The 19,918-nt window shown below is 35.0% G+C and overlaps 1 protein-coding gene across 2 annotated transcripts in view; it reads right to left on the bottom strand.

Moving 5' to 3' along the window:
- The window catches only part of LOC145693937 (uncharacterized), a 299,148-nt gene that overhangs the window by 265,272 nt on the left and 13,958 nt on the right, over positions 1-19,918 (bottom strand). Inside the window, exon 1 of one of the 2 annotated variants that reach the window (XM_081770138.1) lies at positions 12,174-12,324. The exons of the other annotated variant lie outside the window; for it this stretch is intronic. The gene's annotated coding sequence lies outside the window, so the exon portion shown is untranslated. Of the gene's footprint in view, positions 1-12,173; positions 12,325-19,918 lie in introns of those variants that run through there. 2 annotated transcript variants of the gene reach the window in all.

Here is a 19,918-nt window from a genome sequence, read left to right as displayed (position 1 = left end):
TATGCAAATTGTCGGGTACATTGCATAAAAATTATTTATTCTACCCGTACTCGATTACCATGTTTCATTAAATAGAAAATGGACATTTGAAGACCACAGGAAAGAAAGGACGGAAGGTCAACTATTCTTCATTCTGAGAAAATTTATTTTTAACGTTTGAAGTCACAGGTTAGTAGTGAATAGCAGGAACTATTACTATTGACTGTAAATAGTGTATGCACTACTCGCCTACAATATTACGATAGGAAACTCTACTTCTCATGCTGTACACACTGATACTCAAAATTCAGCTTCGACCAACAAACGACATTTCGCCTTTCTTTCCTATAATTTTCATTTATTTTGAACAATGTTTTAACATCCACATCCACACACACACACACACACACACATATATATATATATATATATATATATATATATATATATATATATATATATATATTAAAAGAAATACAAAGATACGTAAGACTTATAATTTGCTACTAAAAATATTCAAGGTGACCCAAATTCGTTGGACGAAAACGAGAGTAAAAGATACGTTATTCTTTCCTTCCGTATACGCTACTTTTTGTTTATAAACCAAGTTTATTTTTATATATACAGAAAGGGAAAAAAGAAGAAAATAGAAACATATTACACAATGGCCATGATTCATGTCAAACATTTATTTCAGTCTGTTAGTTGCTGTAAAGGCCAGCGTAGGCGTCCGTAGCGCATATGTGGGTGTATTCTCAGCTGCCGGGTGGACGGAGCGAGCTAACAACATAAGAACCATCAATCCACCAGCACACGATGGCACAGGGCGAATGGGCTCTTGTGTCCAATGGCACTGTGCCAATGGAAAAAAAATAATAATAAAATATAAAAAAAGATAAACATCATTCGGTTATCCGAACTTTTCGTAATCTGCTCACCAACTGTTGGATATCTGTCAAACATGTAACTCGCTGCGTTACCATATGCGCTTCCTGATTTATTTTTCTTAAAATCATTTATTTCGTTTTTTCTGTTTATTACTTAACTAGAATTTGTTTTCACATAGGCGAATGATGAGTTTGCATGGTCTCGACTACGATTCACAATGAAAGTCTCTTTTTATTTTCAGTGTAGAGAGACAGTCACTAGTCAATTGAAAAAGGAATGTACTTAATTAAGAGATAAAAATTAGAGTCCATATAGAAATAACTGGACTTTCGGTGACACAAATATTCATCCAGTACTTTGAATGACGACCAAAACGCCTTATGGACTGAAGAGGACTACAATTATCTACTATTACTACCACCACTCCAATACCACAACAGTATTATTATTACTATTATATTATTATTATTATTATGATTATTATTATTATTATTATTATTATTATTATTATATTCATGATGTAACGATAATAGTAGGCCCTACTTGTTTCTTGATTTGTGCGGCTAATATAGAATGTTCTTGAGTGAAATCGTATCTATATGAGCGAATGGGATTATATAAGACCATATGAACTAATGCGTTTCAGAATAATTTCTCAAACAGTTTGCGAATAGGATTATATAAGCCTCCATGAACTAATGCGTTCCATAATTGCTTCTCAAACTGTCTGCGAATAATATGATTATCGAAGCTTTCATGAACTAATGGGTTTTTCAAACGCTTTACAAACGTGATTGGAATTATATAAGCTTCATAAACTACTGCGTTCAACAATCGTTTCTCAAACTATTTTGTGAATAAGATTATGATTTATTTTTTTCGATTTATTTTACATGTTGAGGTTAAGGAAGGCATCTTCATGAAATAATGTGTTTCACAATCATTTCTCGAACTATCTGCGAATGGGATTATATAAGACTCTATGAACTGATGCGTTCCACAAATTGCTTTTCAAACTACTTGCGAATAGTATGATTGTGGAATCCTTCATAAACTAATATGTTCCTCAATCGTTTAACAAGCTACTTGTTAATGGAATTATATAAGCTTTTAGGAACAAATGTGTTCTACAAGCGTTTCTCAAAGTATTTGCGAATAGGATTATTTATTTATTTCGACTCATTTTATATGTCGAAGTTAAGGCTATAGGAAGTCTTTTTCATGAACTAATGCGTTCCACAATCATTTTTCAAAATATCTTCAAATGAGACTATAAATAAGCCTTCATGAACTAATGCCGTTTTCAATCTGTTTATAACTGTCTGCGAATTGAATTATATATGTCTTTATGAGCTAATGCTTTCCACAATAATTTTTCAAACTATCTACATGTATGATTATAGAAGCGTTCATGAACTATTGCGCTGCACAATTGTTTTTCAAAGTATTTGCGATCAAGAGTATGAAGGCTTAATGAATCCGAGCTTAGTCGATAGAGAGCTATAAGATTATTGAAATCCCATCCACACCTCAAGTTTGAATTTCGGATAGGGCGAGTTTTATATTTGATGGATTCGTGGTATTTTATGTCAATTATACTTACATTATTTACAGTACACTAGTTTATCTGTGAAATTGTTGAAAAATTATGACAATTCATTATCCAATTACATTGCTAGCTAAAGATTTTAAAACTATACGAGTTAATGGATTCTTTTCCTATTAAAAATGTGGTCATTGTACTTGTACGAGTTTTCAGAGTATTAATAATTTTTAAACACCTTATATTCCTTGCAGGAGCTCACGTGGTTCGGATTCCACGTTAAGCTGTAAGTCCAAGTCTCATATAGGCTTGCTGCTGAACTGGATGCTAAACTCAAGTTCAATCGAATCCAATCACACACCTTTTAGAAATTCAACACATTTGTTTTATGCCTTATTTTACAATGAAACAAAACATACAAGTTATAATTCATTTTTAGCTATTATTTTCCATCTCTCTTTGTGTCCTTGAAACTGAGGTGTGAGATTATATTTATGCGGTCGTTGATCTTCTTGGAACTGTCCCAAAACTCGAGGTTGACTTTGCCAATTTTTTCTTTTCGAAGATCAGCACTCTAACAAAATTATTTCAGATGTGCGTTCAATATACATTTTTGTGTGCTTTTGCAAGCAAACTCATACACACGTTGAATCTGACGTTCTCTGGTTAAAGTTAGCGTTACTGTAATTAAGATTTTCGAATGTTTTAAGGAAATTTCAAAATGATAGAATAAAGAATAATGATGGTTGCGAGATGGTTAAGAGCATGTATTTAATGTAAACAGTTAGAAAATACCTTCTGCACCCAGGTTAATGTATTTTCTACTCAGGTGCAGTAACTCAAAACTAAAGGGCATGCAGGTCTGTAAGTGGCAAAGGTTTAAGAGGATACGTTTCCCATATATTTTATTTAAATCTATATTATAATTGTCGTTTAAAGGAAAATGTACAAAGATAAGACATAAACTAACCGATGCATTTCATAGACTTAAATAAAATGTGGTTGATTGTGAGTTTCCATGCGTACACAGAGAAAAATCCGTTCTCCGGACAGCGGTATATTGTACAAATATACGGTATCCTCTTGATTATTATAGAAATCAGTACATAGGCACTGCCCTTAGATGTTACATCATGCCATTGCAGGATGTCTGACATCTAACAGTTTTCCGTATATCACATGCATATATTTATGTTACTTTCGTCAGCTATATGTTATATACGTCCATTTGTATGTGAGATCCTGACCGCCTACATTGTTTCATACGGAAAGTGCGTATAAATGGAACACTTATACAGAAAGTATTATAAAACATGCGTTTTCAGTTATACGTCTGCTGTACGTTAAGTCCATAAACTACAGGAATTATGCATCTAACCTATCTTTTTAAGTATGCCACCTACAATTTTTTTTCTCAGTGTAGTTTTCAGAAAATTGATTTTTTTTCTTGTTTTCTTTGTTTTCTTTCTTTTCTTATTTTTGTAAACCCGGAAATTGATGCTGCATGATAACCATGCCACACTGTCTCATGTTAGAATGAAACTGATACTGAAGTACGAGATATGATCAAAAAGTACGCTGAATGATTTTATTACGAGCAAAGTAATAAGCTTACATTAAATATGAATCAATTTACGTCAAAGCACTCTTCTTGTTTTGAGATACACTTATCCCAGCGTTGACTCCACGATTGGAAGCACTTCTGGAAGTCTTCTTTCTTGAGGTTTTCCAACTGCAGCATCGTCACCCTCTCAATGTTCGTAATGGTATCAATACGCCTTCCTTTTAGTACGGTTTTCATTTTAGGGTAGGACTAGAAGACGTATAGTGTTATATCCAAAGCGTACGGCGGATGTGGAGAGAGAGAAATATTTTTTTAAAAAATAAAATGTCGATTGATGCCGTTGCCAACTACATTCACCGTACTTTTTGATCATATCTCGTATACCCGTATGAAGTTTTTCATTATAACGTTAACAAACAGCATCATACACTTGAATAATGAGATATAGCTCAAAATAATAATTAACCCTTAAACTTTAATATTTGTTTAGCTATAAATTGCCAAATATTAGACATATATCAATACATAGATGTTATTGAGGTGAATAAAAGACGTACTTGAGGGTAAATTCTCATGCGTGGTTTTGGAGAAAATCAAGAGAAACTAATTTCCATGGCGGTAAAATTCCTGGCGTTCGTTGCCAATGATAATTGATATATTTTATTCTGTTAGAACTGGCTATTTATTTATTTATTGTACATATAAAAATAAACGCAAGAAAGAGATTATATTTATTGTTATTTTTCTACAAGAGTGACACATATAATTTTAACAGTGACACAGATACTACCTAAAACGAATAAAAAATTTCCTATTACAAGCAATTTACAAAATATTACGCTAGAAAATACAGGAACTAACCTGTGTCTATTTTTTTAATAAACTCTTCCCCTTTATTGATACATAGTTGCCATCACTCCGTCAATTTAGTGTATTATGTGATATAGTCATGTTTGGGGGTATGTTTCAGATACTGGAAAATAGCACTCCCCAGGAGATCTACTGACAAAATGGCGTCCACGAAGAGATTCGTGGGGTATGGGAACAACTAGAGATCACTAGAGGTTAAATCATGTGAATTGAGTTGGTGGAGCAGCCAATAATGAGGTCACAACATTAGCACGGTGTGGCGGTGTATTGTTCATTTGGAGGATGAAATTGTCATTTACCATTTGTGGTCGTTTCTCAGTCAAAATGAAATGAAAATAAAAACCAGTTTAACACCCTACGATTATGCCTTTTAGGCTAAGGGAGACGGAAGAGTTTCTCAGTCAATTTTGGCAAACATTCGGTATCCAAAAATGTATGAAAATACTCGACCTCAATTGTATGGTCTTTCGGAATAGAATAGTACAATATCACTCCCCGGAAATTCTAGAAATTGCCATACAGCACCTTCTCATTGGATGTTTTTTGACGATTTTTTTTTTCTTGGAGGTGATGAATCAGTTTGTTTCTATTGCATCGACTAGCGTCTTGTTTCTGGGTTGAATAGCAGAATCTGTGATTCTTTCATTAACACAACACTTTCCAAGAAATTGCGTCCATCTCTTCTGAAGCATATTAAATTTGCAACAATTCATCGAATCCTTCCTTCTTTTCGATCGTCATTAAGCATTCGTGGAACCCCCAGAAGAAATTTTCCTTAGACATAGTTAATTTGTAATTATTCTTTCTACTGTTCCCAGTGTTTGTCCAGTATATCACAAAACTCTTGTATGGTGACACGCCTATCTTCCATGATGAAATTTTCAGCAGGGGCATTGTTAGTATCAGTCGATGCCGTTTATGGACGTCCAGACCTCCGCTCATCTTTCACACTCGTTCGCCCTGCTTTGAAGTCATACACCTACTTCCTACTGCAAGAGCACTACCACTAGACACATCTTTAAATTGGCAATGAATATCGGTTGCACAACCTCCATCTGCGGTGAGAATTTCACAATTACCTGTTGTTCTTCAAACGAAAATTCCACGTCCCCAGGCAGTATCAGAAATGCGTCTTACTCGTTCAGACACGGTTTCTAAACTGCTGCCACCTAGCAAACAAAACCTGCAATACCTGTACTGCTTAGAGACGAAGGATGGAGTTCTCCGACACCACAGTTGATTTCCAGAAATGACTTTAAAACAAAACAGCATGTACTTTTGGTGTGAACCTCGTATTATTTTGATACGCCAACACATTTTTATTTACAAAATTAGGACAACACAAAACACGACCAATAGAGCTGTATCAGGAAATTAGAAAGTATTGCTAACACTAATATCATGCAAATCAAATTTAATACTAATAAATTACTTTTTTACAATACAAAAAATCATATAAAAATTCCTTTCAAAACTCGAAGAAATATATGAAGTTTAACAGTTTTATAATGTACAGAAGTGTACATTTAGTATATACGTGCCAATTTCTTTCAAATTAATGGCTGAGCTACTGACTGTCGTAATTAATAGTTTAGAGTAAGTGTTGTGGTCAAAATAAGTAACACTAACAATATTGATTACGAGAGGTTCTTTTCTGTAAAAAGCTGTTTGCTGTAAAATTTTACTTTCATTTAACAATTATTTTAGGGATAGCAAACAAACTATAATCTATAATACTGGAAGTTCTCGTACATTCAATACGACGTGTTTGAAACGATAATTTCATGTAAAGCTTATTACTGTATATTAGACCAATTATTATGAGGTGGCCAACGTGTCAAGTAGGAGCACGTATTTTCAATTCCTGGTATGACCTAGAGAACAGGTAGAGCAAGGTAGAGAATGGAACAAAAAAGGGGCGGAGGTCAACGAGCAAATTCACAAATCCATCAACTATGACATCTATTTTCTTATTTTTCTGTCACCATTGCCTTTATATTAACGTTACCTTTCTTATCTGTTCCTGCTCTCCCTCTATTTTACTGAGCAGTAATCTTACATTGGAATGATTACTTGATTGTATTATAACACTATCCATGACTTTGGATTACATATTGTAACAAAAGAAATACTGACCAAAGCTTCAACACACACTATATTTTAAACTATAATGTGTTACAGCTTCGGATACCTACCATATCCTTCATTAGACACTATATAGACTCTATAGAACACAATCAAAGTCAAAATCAAAGTTAAAGTCAAAGAGTGTTTTCTTCCGAAGAGGAGATACGTCTAGCCATCCACGGCTACATTGTCCAAAATGTTTGAATATTTCATGTCTGGTATATGAGTTAGGGAGTAAAGGTTGGGTATTTAGTTCTGATGATTGGATCTCCACTGGAAGCAAGCTTTGATGACTCGTCTTTTCTTGATATAGGTTTCTATTCATCCATCCTGAGCACTCGCCCACCGAGAAAAGCAAAGTCCACACTTCGCAATTTAGTTGATTTTTTAAAGGTGTTGGCGAGGTTAATTATGACCCCGATTATTGTTCTTGGATTTTCTGTGTTTCTAATTGTGTTGTAGAGTTTCTTGAAGAAGCTCGTTTAGCTGGTTGCAAACTTCTTGTTTAGATGTTTATGGAAGTCATCTAGTTTGTTAAGATTGTATGTGCGATATGCTTACTCTATTTCTTTATTTTTCATTGTCATCTTTATCCAAATCGTTCTGTGCATTGTAGTTTTTGTATGTCTTTGGTCGTGAAGGATGGCAAACCGTATGTTAGATTAGCTCTAATTATAGTTTTGTAGATCCTAGAGTTTATATTAACTGTATTGTTTTTATTCGTCATTATTTGTTTAAACATGTGTATGATTTTGATTGCTTTGCTTTTGTGATTTTAAATATGTTGGTTTAGATTTAGTGTGTTGTTATGGTAACTCCTAGATAAGTGGCAGTTCTTTAAGGCTTGATGCATGTTTTAAGTCTGATAGATCTGTTCCGGTTTTTCCTAGTACTTTGCTGTGAAATATAATATTAATAGTTGCGCAATTCATTTCTAGATCTCATACCTTGCACCATTTAGAAAAATTGTCAGCACTTTTTCAAGTTTTGAGAATATGCTTTTAATGATAAGATACAGACATATATATATATATGTAGCCATCCTTATGAAGCCTTCAGCCAATCCCGTAGTTCTCTGTGTCCATTTTCCTGCCAATCACATGCCGCCATTTTTGGTCTTTATAAGGGCTTTTTTCAATTCTACCTTATAGGTACGCCCCCCTGTCCAGGTTATAAGCTTATCTCTTCCTACCTTCATTTCACTTCCTTATTATCATTCTTTTCTCTATCACAAATACTTCCATCTTATACCAGTTAATTTCGTGATTAGTCTCCTTAACATGTTTGTATACCGCATTTTTATCTTTCTTCCTCCTCAGGTCATCTTTGTGTTGTTTTATCCTTTCTTCCATTCTCTTCCCTGTCTCTCCTACATATGACATATCGCAGTCCCCACAGCATATCCTGTAGATGATTCCTTCTTTCTCTTTATTAATCTTCTTTGTGGCTTTTTTATTCTTCTTCTTCATTGATCTCAACAAGTTTCTCCACTACCTTTACCTCTTCAGTTTCTCCGTTTCTTCTCCCATGCCATTTTCTGCTCTCATTCTTTTCCTTCTTCTTTCGCCCTCTCTTCCTCCTCCTGCTTTCTTCTTCTTTCTCCAATTCCTTCTTCCTGTAACCATTCTTCTCTAACTGTCTGTAGAATTTCTCTATGCTTTTCTCCCTCCCTCCCTCTTTGTCCTCCAGCATTTCTATTCTTCTTTTCATATTGGTTACGAAATTCCTCTTCGTACTCCTATCCACGCCGCTCTTCTTGTGGCAAAACATACCCGCTGAGCACTCCTTCTGATATCATTTCGTAACCAGCCCTCTCCTTGTTTTATTTTGGTCATGTCTAGAAAGTTTATTCTTCCATTTTCTTCCAACTCCATGTCCAAGCTTATGCCTTTCTCTTTATCCTCCAATCTATCTTTGAACTTCTCTAATTGTCTCCTAGTCCCTTTTCACAAGCCTAGGCAGTCATTCACATATCTACAAAACATGATCCCCTTTCTTCTCTAACCTTATCTTCCCATTTTTCATAACTATCTCTGACATTTGTTCATAACTCAAGTCTAAAGAAAAAAATCAGTGAACTGGGTACCAGCGAATTTTTCAAATAAATGCAGTGCATATACATGGTACCCAGAAACCCGTAATTTTGCATTGTGCGTGATTTGCGTGTTGGGCAGCACGTGTCTCTGTTGATAACAGAATTTCTCACTTATGAAGAGGGATGTCTCCAGCGAGTTCCGGTTTCCAGACATTCATTGACATCTGTCCAGTAAATCACAAGTGTGGTTAGCATGTCTCTAGACATCCGGAAGTCGGTTGCAGAAAAAAAAAGTGTCGGGAAATAAACAATGGGTATCCACGTACTACTCGGATTTCCTCACGTTACTGTATTTTTAAAAAGAACTACATTATTGAGTAAGGTTTTAAGTATTTATTTTTCCAATGCATCAATGAAAATGCCTTTTCTCTTTCTTGTGACTCATACTATCGTACACTATTTGACTATTTGACCCATTTGAAATACTGCGTTTGACATGTCTGTTCTAAACCATGCAACCACATTCCTCAACTTCATGGTAGTCATTCTTTGTGATCGACCTTTTCCTCCCTCCAATAACTATTTGGAAGTTGTAATATTTCTAAATTCTTGCTTCTCAAATCTGAATCATCATTTTTCGCAATATCTTCTGTTACTATTGAAACTCCACCATTATACCATATTAGGGTATTAATGAACTATACTGACAAACTGTAAGAGGTGATTCTTCACATCAAAATAAGTCAAAAAGTTCCTATGAATCTGTAGGGAAAAGTGAATAGCTTCAGAGCTAGGGCTGTTCAAAATCGCGAAACAGTCAAATTTCAGGAGGCCCTATTTCAAATTCCAAAAATCGTGGAGTGGTGATCCTTGTCAGGGTAAAGGAAGTTACGCATACACAATCCAAAAACGCATATTTCATTAATATTCAATGGGTGTGCAGAGTATTCCCTACAATGTGCAATTCCCAGACATGCCACCAACCGAACTTTGAAATATGCTCTGACTTTATGATTGGTCCAAAGTAGGCAAAATATAAATGTTGATAGCAGTGAACATGGAATCCTTTAGCGCGATGTCGGAGGTGTTAAGGATCGTCAGCAGCATGGTCTCTCATACTCGAGAAAACGCATGTTGCGATTTTTTCTTTCACGCTTATTATTGAAGAAAATACTGTGACGAAATATATCGCATCATACGTTATTCTGAAGACAAAAGAACATTTAGCTGCCGGTTCCTAACACTTCCGACCTCCCTCCGAAGCATTAGATGTCCATTATTGTCAAGGCTTACCTTCTGCCTACGTTACCTTCTGCCTTCTTGAAATCAGAGTATATCTACAAAATTTATTGAGAGTATATCTGAGAATTACACTCTGTAGGAATACCCGGTATACCTATTGAAAATTGATGAATATTTTGTTGTGAAAATTGATTGTGTATCGTGGCTCCCTTTACGCTGATAAGGACCACCATCCGCAGTTTCTGGAATTCCAAATAGGGTCTATTGAAATTTGTCTTTTTCGCGATTTTGGACAGCCCTAGCTCTGAAAATATGCGCTTTTCGCTATAGGTCCATATGAAGTTTATCTCTTATTTTGATGTAAGGAATCACCTCTTACAGTTTGTCGGCATAGTTCATTAACATCCCGTATATGAACTTCTTGTGCTGTGAATAGACTGCCTCATAATTTCTTAAGAAAAACCTGAAGAAACTTTCTACGTAGAAGGCTTTGTTCGTTCGTAGTCCATATGTACCTATGTAGTTTGATCCACTTGTGTGCGCACAACGACACCGTATGCTTTACGTTATTTGACCGGATATTTAAAACCACAAGCAGTGCAGTTAATTTTTCTCCTGTCTTTGATACATCTGCTATTGATTTTGATGATTGATTAATCGTTTGGGTCTGGTTATTACTAGTTGTAATAATGTTCAAAGTTATCCCCAGTGTTAGGATTAAAACGTCCAAAAGCTTGTCCCGCATGCCATAATCAATTACGCCACAATTTACCTGATCATAAAGTGCTGACTCGTTTTGCAAATCAAAATTACATTTGGAGGCCTGTGCTTTTAATAATATTATGTAATTTAGTAACGATTGGCCCCTCTGTTATTTTATATTACAGAATTGATACATGTCTTCCATAAGGGTTAAAATGACAACCATTGTTATGAGTAAGAAGCCTTTTAAAAAAAATGAGTAGGTCGAGGTTCCTGAATATCTCAACAGTTTTCCGTTTCCTTTCTTGCTTTTTTCTTTTTCTAAGTCAATATAATAGACATGTTTTCCTGTGAATCAATTCATGACTGAATAGTACTATCATAGAACACTTTCAAATGCAGAAGATATTGTGAGATCAATTTTAGTTTAAATTCGGAGCCAGGACTATACATAGTTATGGTTAATAATCTTCTTTGTAAAAGAAGTGTTTTAACATTGAAAGGATGGTGAACGAGGAAATTGTTGACACTTCGCCTACTTATTTTTAGTATAATTAACCTTTGTGTTTATATTTTGTAGAGTAAACGGATTAGTTGTTAGTTTGAAATTTCAGTACCAAGGCTGCGTGAGACGTGGACTGACAGTTTAAGATAGGATCTGAACAACATAAACTGTCATAGGGAATCGAATCCGAGTCGTTTATCCCAAACAGGTGCACGTTAACATAAAGCCATGAGGGAGCTCTGTAGAGTAAATGGGAAAATCATAAATGATCATGTCAATATGATAACATGTTATCTTTTCTCGGGCATAGTTTTAAGGTTGTAAGGTAAGAGCTCGTTACAATTATGATTTATTTCCGAAATCTTATTTTACATTAGAATTTAATGTAAAATATCTTGAGAGAAGTAGGAAACGCCCGACTGATCTCCTACCTCAGATTTTTTCTATTTTTGCAATGAACACGATACGAAATCTGGATTAGTCCTGAAATCGAACTTAAAATCTGATAATTCTAACATGGCACTGTTTAAGCAACATGCACAGTGGTACACTCAAGTAATAAATGTGCTAGATTAGCATGGGGAATTTACATATACAAACACATTTTGTACGTTGCTAATACCACGTGTATCTCGTAAAAACAGCAACACACACATATACACATATTTACAAGCACAGTCCACAAACTAGCGAAACAGCAACACCTATCCACACCCACCTGCCCACGTGAGTGTACGTAAAACGGGATTTCCTCTTCAGTCGGTCACTAGCTAAGAAACCACTAACTATTCTTGATGGTGTGCGCTGCACTTGGAGAAACGACTTGCTCTCGCCTCGCCCAGCCCCTGTTGTTAGTTGTGTAGTGGGAGGTAGCCGATCCAAAACAGACACGAACTGGACCGAATCTGCCCGAGAGATCGTTTCAGTTCATCACCTGTAGTTCACTTCACAGCTTCCTTTAGGAATTAACTTTTTTCCACATTCAGAGAAAACAGTCGTAAATGTGAAAGGAACGTGTTTACATTGCTGAAAGGCGCAAATTACAAGAAGATGGTGACAAATGGTCGATTAGGATAGAATGCTTTATCGGAGCATAGATATATCTTCGAAACGAATAAAATATAACCTGAATGCTTGATGTCATTCATAATTTATCTGTGCACCTTTTTACAGCAATATATATACAGCAATTTTTATAAACGAAGTTGGAATATGGAAGAGTACTCAGCACGTATACAGACAACTTTACAGAATAAATCATTTAAAAATCAATTAATTTCTGTATTAAGGAAATGAAATTAAATCTATAGTTTAAACGTCCAATGAATATGCCCTGTAGGCTAAAGGAGCGGATAAATAATGAAAATGAATAATTATTAAATACTTATTGGAATGAGAATGTAGGAGGAGACGGGAAGAGTTAGAGTTAGAGAAAACGCACAGACATAACGTTATCCACCACAAACTCGAGTGGTCGGGATTGAACCAGGGTCTCCTTTCACCAGAAGTAAGCGCTTTAAGTCTCAGCCATCCCTTCTTTCTGTGTTAATGATAGGAATAACAATTGAAGTATCACTGTTCACTTCCATAGTGCGAATGTTGTTTTCAAGAATTATGCAGGGAACCATGCTGGCTCAGTGGTAGAGCGTTCACTTCTCGAGCGTTGGGGTCCCTGGTTCGATCCCAGCTCGCGACAAGCGGACTTTGTGGTGGATAAACAACGTATTCGTGGGTTTTCTAGGGGTTCTTCCGTTTCGTCCCGCTTTGTTTATTCCACTATTGCATTCATTTCTTATCATCATCTCTTTTAGCCTAGCCGGCATAACTATGGGACGTAAAATGAAATATTTCATTTTCAAGAATTATGCAACCACACATAACATTAAAGAAAAGTTTCTGATAATAACTGGAATCAAATTTTTCCTTTATAATATTATTTCGTGTTTTCTGAAAGGTCATATGTGCTAACTTGACCTTATTCAGAAGTTAGAGTTACAAAAATTACGTGAATATTGTGAATATTGAATACAGTTCCAAACACAATCTCTCATTTTCTGCTAAATATGATTAAAGTATTCTTGTAATAAGACGAGTGAGTGGGTGGTAGGAATTTAACTTCCTTTTTCATCACTTAGGTTATTATAGAAGGAACTCAATACTTAAAGTGTTAATTGAACCATTATTCGTGATTTTATTCAAAGCTCGTCATTCGAACCCGGCACCATGCATACAGAAAGGCTGTGAATATTTGGTCGCGAAAAGCCAGTTTAATTATTTTCTGGAAAAGATGGGAGTTTGGAAGTTGTCAAGATTTCGATTATAATTGTACGGTAATAGGTGGTTTATAACTTGACATGAAGATCAAGTTGAGGAGCATAATCACCATGACCATTATCTTATAAAGAAAACCTTCCTTTATTAAGGTCAGCATTTTTATATGCAAAGGTTAATCATCCAATATGTAAATATTTTACCAGAGATATTTTACTTTTCTTGGTACTCACATGCATTTATTAGGCTTATCCATAGGCGACAAGAGCAGTAAAAGAATATTCATAACATGTCTTTTTTATGTTACGAGAATATATTGAATAGAACCATAAGCACCGAATTCTGTATAACTTTAGGCGAACGTTCAGATATGTGTGTTTCGTGATCACAGATCAACTAACAAGACATCAATGAGCCCTCTGTATTTATATTAAAACCGGGAACTCCAGGGTCCCCTTGGTCTCCCACGATCAGTGCCCTTATAAATTGATATTAGTATTATTACAAAGGATTCTTTTCTGTGAGAAAGTACGATGACGATCACAGCCAGTATAGGAGTGATATCTTCTCCTTCATATTCTCAACGTTGTATAAAGATATATATATAACGAAGACATAAAATGAAGTCGGAAATCACGATTTCATGGCGCATTTTGCTTATGGAAGTTTACGAAAGCTAGATTTCACTATTTGAAATGATGTGCATTTATTTCGATGTGTGTTTCGTGTTAATTTATCCGACAAAAATATTCAATTTAAAATAAAATGAAATGTGCTGTCTTTGAGAACTAAGAAATAAACTTATTGATTGTGGCTGAAAATGATGAATAGTAAGGGTTTTCGTAAAAATGCAACAACAAAAGAATTTTCCACGATCACTTCTGTGATTATTCGATTTTTATGAATTACTTATGGCGTATAATTTCTCTGAGATTTCTTAATCATTTCCACTGCTCAAGATTGAAATTAGTCAAAAAAATATTCTGGTAAAGAATAAATCACTCGAAACTTACATTACAGTCAAACAATGTTTGAGGTTAAACTGACAACGAACAACAATACTCTAGGCTTTGTATATCAGCTCTCAAACCCAAGTATGTGAGGTTTCACCAATATTTTTCGAGGTTTAGCCAAAATATCTTTCAACTTCAAAAACACTTTTAATATCCCTTTCTAAACTTTTACCTTTAAAAAGAGAAATCAGAAAAATAATGAAAAACGACTGGAAGTTTTCAAAATGTGGGTGTGGAGAAGAATTGAGAGAATTTGTTGGGTCCAGCACAAAACGAATGAGAGGGTCTAAAAATAGTAGGGGAGAAAATAAGTTTTAGATATTATTGAGAAGAGGAAGAAATACTGGTTGGGACATGGGCTAAGAATGAACTGTATCATGAGAGACGTGCTAAAGGGTATGGTGTCAGGAAAGAGAGGGAGGGGTGAAGGAGGGTACAATTGATGAACGGTATCAAAACAGAAAAATCGTACGTGAAGACGAAGAGGTTAACGGAAGACAGTGGGGCTATGGAAACTTCTCAGTTGCGGTAAGTGACCTACCAATAATGGCAGAATACGTATGATGCTGATGATGATTACCCTTAAAAATGTTTTATCCTTTAACCCCAAAATATCTACCAGTATATATTTCCATGTATGAGATATGGATAGCCGCGATGGAAGTTACAGTTACCTGTAAGGTTATTAATGGATTGATTGTATTAACGAACTCGGCAGAGATAATTTCTCAAGCTATTCATTGCTAAACACAATTCATACACTCGCTTTCGTTCGAGAGTTATCGTGCGGAGTAACAGGCAGACGAACTATCAACATTATAATCTTATAAGGGCCAATAGCGTAATCCTAATAAGAGATCTATTATGATTGACGAGAAATTTCATAAAATGCTCCCACTTTCTACTCTGAGATACATAACATACCTTGACACTTATAATTAATTCTGCTCTTCGATCGAAAGTAATCTGGGATAAAAAGGGGTGAATTTGTCTATTCCTTTAAAATATAATCTTCAAACAAAATTACTAATTTTTCATGAAATGTGTAATGATCTTTCCATGAATCATCCAGCTTGTGGTTCAAATGAGTCAAAGCCATAAGGGATGTAATCCGAATCTCTTCTTAAAAAGATATATGTTTAACCATTACTTTCCTAGAATTACCTTATTTTCATGGAATATGACAGTTTCTATATTCTATACTTCCCAGTTGAATCTTTGGCTTGTTGCTGAAACTTGTAGAGGATAGAGATTAAAAAAAAATCTGATGATAATGTTTCAGGGTAAATTTCATGAAGAGAAAAAAACTGTTTTAAGTTTTCTTTGAGAATTAAGAATTACTCCTATTTTTCTTACTCTCAAGAGTAAAAAAGATAATGTTATCTAATGTAATAAATATTCGCGAGCTTTAACTGAGTACAGCACCAATACTTATAGGCAGATCAACTTGGGTCAATAATACTGATCCGGCTGATGGAAACAACAGGGTTCAATACTAAAGTATGGATAATAGAAGAGAAGTAATAAAAATTCAGATTTTCATTAACAGATTCAGATTTTCATTCAGATTCATAAGTCTGATAAAGTACTCTTTGCAGATGATTGGAAATACTCGTAAATATGAAATCTGTAACTGTCTACTCTTGCAACAAGATCTGACCAATAAACTAAAATGGTGTAATGGAGTATAAAACCATGACATATAGTAGACGTGAAAAAACGCGTGACTTTACTTAACTCGATCAACCGAATAATTTTAGAAAAAATAAATAGCTACAATTAAAGATCTAGGTGAGATATTTGAGAAAAAGTTAACATTTTCGCATCATGTGGCGAATGTCATCAAGGACGCATATAGAAACCTTGGGTTTCTCATTAGAACAACCGAAGAATTTATGAATAATGATTATTTGTAAGCGCTTCATTTTTCTTACGTAAGGTCCAAACTGAAATGTGCCTCACTTATTTGGAACACTTCTGTGAAGATAGATAGTCAAAAATTGAGCAGATACGAAGCAAATTCCTACGTTTCCTCACATACGAAAGGATAATATTTTATCTAAAATATGAACTGTCTGTTAATTTACTTGGTAATTTTACACTTCATATACTTGAGTAAAGGCGGGCGTTAAACGACCTCATTTGCTTGCACAGACTTTTGCACAACAAAATAGGCTGTACAGACATAATTACAAAGATAATGATCGTGGTTCCATTCCTCAAAACACGCAAGAGAAATAGAAGATTGTTCTACTGCAGGAAGACACGTACAAATGTACTGCACATACCACCTACATGGAAAATTTGTGCCGCATATAACTAAATCAGTAAGTTATAAAGATGTAGACATATTTAATTGCTCTGAAAAGTCGTTCAAAAACTAATATAAAGTATTTTGTAAAAAAAAAGTTTTCAAGAAAAATGTATTATTTTAATTTAATATTCTATATCCAAGTATCACTATCATTATAATTTAATATTATGTATTCAAGTATATGTAGACACTGTAATTGGGCAGCGAGCCTGTTGTGTCGATATAGAAATAAAGATAGTAAAACCTTAAGAAATAGCAAGAAGTGGCTTCTTGATATGGATTCAGAATATGTTTCATTAGAATATTTTTCTTTCTACTCAAATCGGAAGTGATCGAAGAATAGGATTTTCAATTTCAACACTCACGTCATAGTGAAAGGCGGTAACAAACAGTGAGAAAAAGGTTTTTTGACATGTATTTAATATTGGAAGAAGAAAATAAAATGAAATCTTTCAGTTTAACGTCTCATGTTTATGCCGTTTAGGCTGAGAGAGACAATGATTAAAGCAAGTGAATGATGATGGATGAATTAGCGGAATAAAAATGTAGGAGGAAATGGGAGTACCCCAAGAAAACCCACAGACACAATGTTGTCTACCATAAACTACCGGAGATCGAACCAGGGACCCCACACTCCATTCAATATTAGAAGAATAAGTTCGGTTTCCGACTTTATTCCTCTATTGCAAGCGAAAGTGGTAGAATCTAGTACCACTTTCTTATATGATAATCTTTTAAGTCTAATACAGTTTAATTGCGACCCGGATAGTAACGTTCCTACAGTATCTAGCAGCATTAAACGAAAGTGTATAGACTATATTTGCTATATAATGTTTTAAATGTAAGTTAAAATACGTTTGCTTTGAGTCGATTTATCGCGAAGGAAATTTAAGACGCAAAGCAGCTGAACGCTTAAAATATAAAAGTAGGCTATAGTGCTCAGAAGGATGGTGGTCTAAGAAAAACAACACAAAACTGATGCGCATGCTCAAAGCCAGAAGCCAAGAAGAGATTATCACAAATTGAGAGCATCAATTAACTATACACTCGCTTCCTTTTAAAATAAAATAAGCCAAGCATCGTCCTCTACTGACGTTTCAAATCTACAACTATCTGTACGTCTTTGCAGTTAAAGGAAATTTAATATATATTTTTAAATTTGTATTAAATGTATCCTTAAATTGGAGGAGGAATACTAAACCTGATTCCACTCGACATACAGAACACACAATATATCAACAATTTAAAGCGACAGATACGTTTTTCTTTTCATTTCTTGAAATAAAAGTTCTTTAATTTTCAAGTCCTGATTAAGGGGAAACCTTAGTTATCATTTTTACAGTATGCTACATGCCGTGATAAATTTATTCATAACAAATAGATTAGTTGCTATATACGGTTCACCAAATGGTGTATTATTATCATTATTATAACTAATGAAAACTGACCTTCTGGACTGTGATTTTTACGGGAAGCAAGATGAAAACCCCTTTCATCCTACAATTATTTGAGAATAACGTTCTCTAGATCAAAAGCAATATCTACTCCATATACTTTTTAGAATAGTATTATAATTGTTGAACTCTTGAGAAACTGCAATTCATTTCAGTTAACAACGTCATAATTTTCTGAAGCCAGTTTAGTGTACTGAAGTAGAAAATAAACAATTTAATTACGCTTAACAATAAATGAGAACTTGAAATAATAAATGAGAACTTTAAACTGTCGTTGAAATGTTTCAATGTGAGCGCTTTTTTCAGGAGAAGAAATAGAAAGAAATTGCTGGGGTAAGGTCGAGGTTGTCGAAGATGACTGAAAAGTCCCATCGAAATATTTAAATCGAAGCCTACGAGCAATAATGTGTAGGCGGGTGTTATCATGGAACAGAAAAAAATCAGAGCATAGCATTCCTCTTCACCGATTTTGGATGGAACGTCGCAGGTTATTCAGTGTTTGACAATACATGTCTGCTGTAATTGTTCGTCCTGGTTCCAAGAATTAAACAAGAATTATACCCTTTTGGTCCCAAAACACAGTTGTCATGATTTTGTGAACTGATGGTGTTTATTTGAATTTCTTCGCTTTAAGATAACTAGAACGCTAGTATTGCATTGACTGCTGCTTCGACTTCCTCGTGGCGTACGATATACAGGTATAATCCCCATCACTATGTGAGAAAAGATGTAATCCTCATACTTCCCCCAACGGACCAAAAAGTCACGTGTAGTTGTCTGTCATTTTTTGCTCTTTTGAGCGTCTGTTAATATTCTTGCTATCAACCTTGCACATAGTTTGTAATAACCCAACTTTTCATTCACAATTCAACGCATTGCTTTTTTTTTTTTTCAGACACTTCTGGAAACTATTTGGTGAATTCAGTTATTTCGGCTCGGCGATTGGATTGCACTTTCTCGTTAACGCGTTTCACCAGATCGTCCGTCTGAAAACTAGGTGATTACTATGGTGATCGTCATGAACATTTGAACGCTCTTCCCGAAACTCCCTACACCAATACGTGACCTTCCCTTCACTCGTTATTGTGGGTCCGTAAAGGCACACAATTCCAGATGGATGTCAGCTGCATTCTGTCCTTTGGCGTTCAGAAATCGTTTGACAAATATCACTTTACACTTGCCGAGATTTTATATTAAGGCAGCCATTTCACCTTACTGCTGCTCGCAAGTGCAATTCCACTCCATTATATCTCTGTTGTAAGGAGAGAACACTAGACATACTCCCGCACATGCTCAACTTCATCAGTGTTGTCAATGACCGTGTTTGCCCGTTAGGATACACATTTCAATGAAAGTGTAATTATAAAAACCCATAAGATTTGAACTCCCCGACCGCTCAGGATAAGCCCAG

This window comes from Thermobia domestica, chromosome 1 (genome assembly GCF_964235325.1).
Source record: "Thermobia domestica chromosome 1, izTheDome1.hap1.1, whole genome shotgun sequence".
NCBI lineage: Eukaryota > Metazoa > Arthropoda > Insecta > Zygentoma > Lepismatidae > Thermobia > Thermobia domestica.
This window is presented reverse-complemented; position numbering and strand designations above follow the sequence as displayed.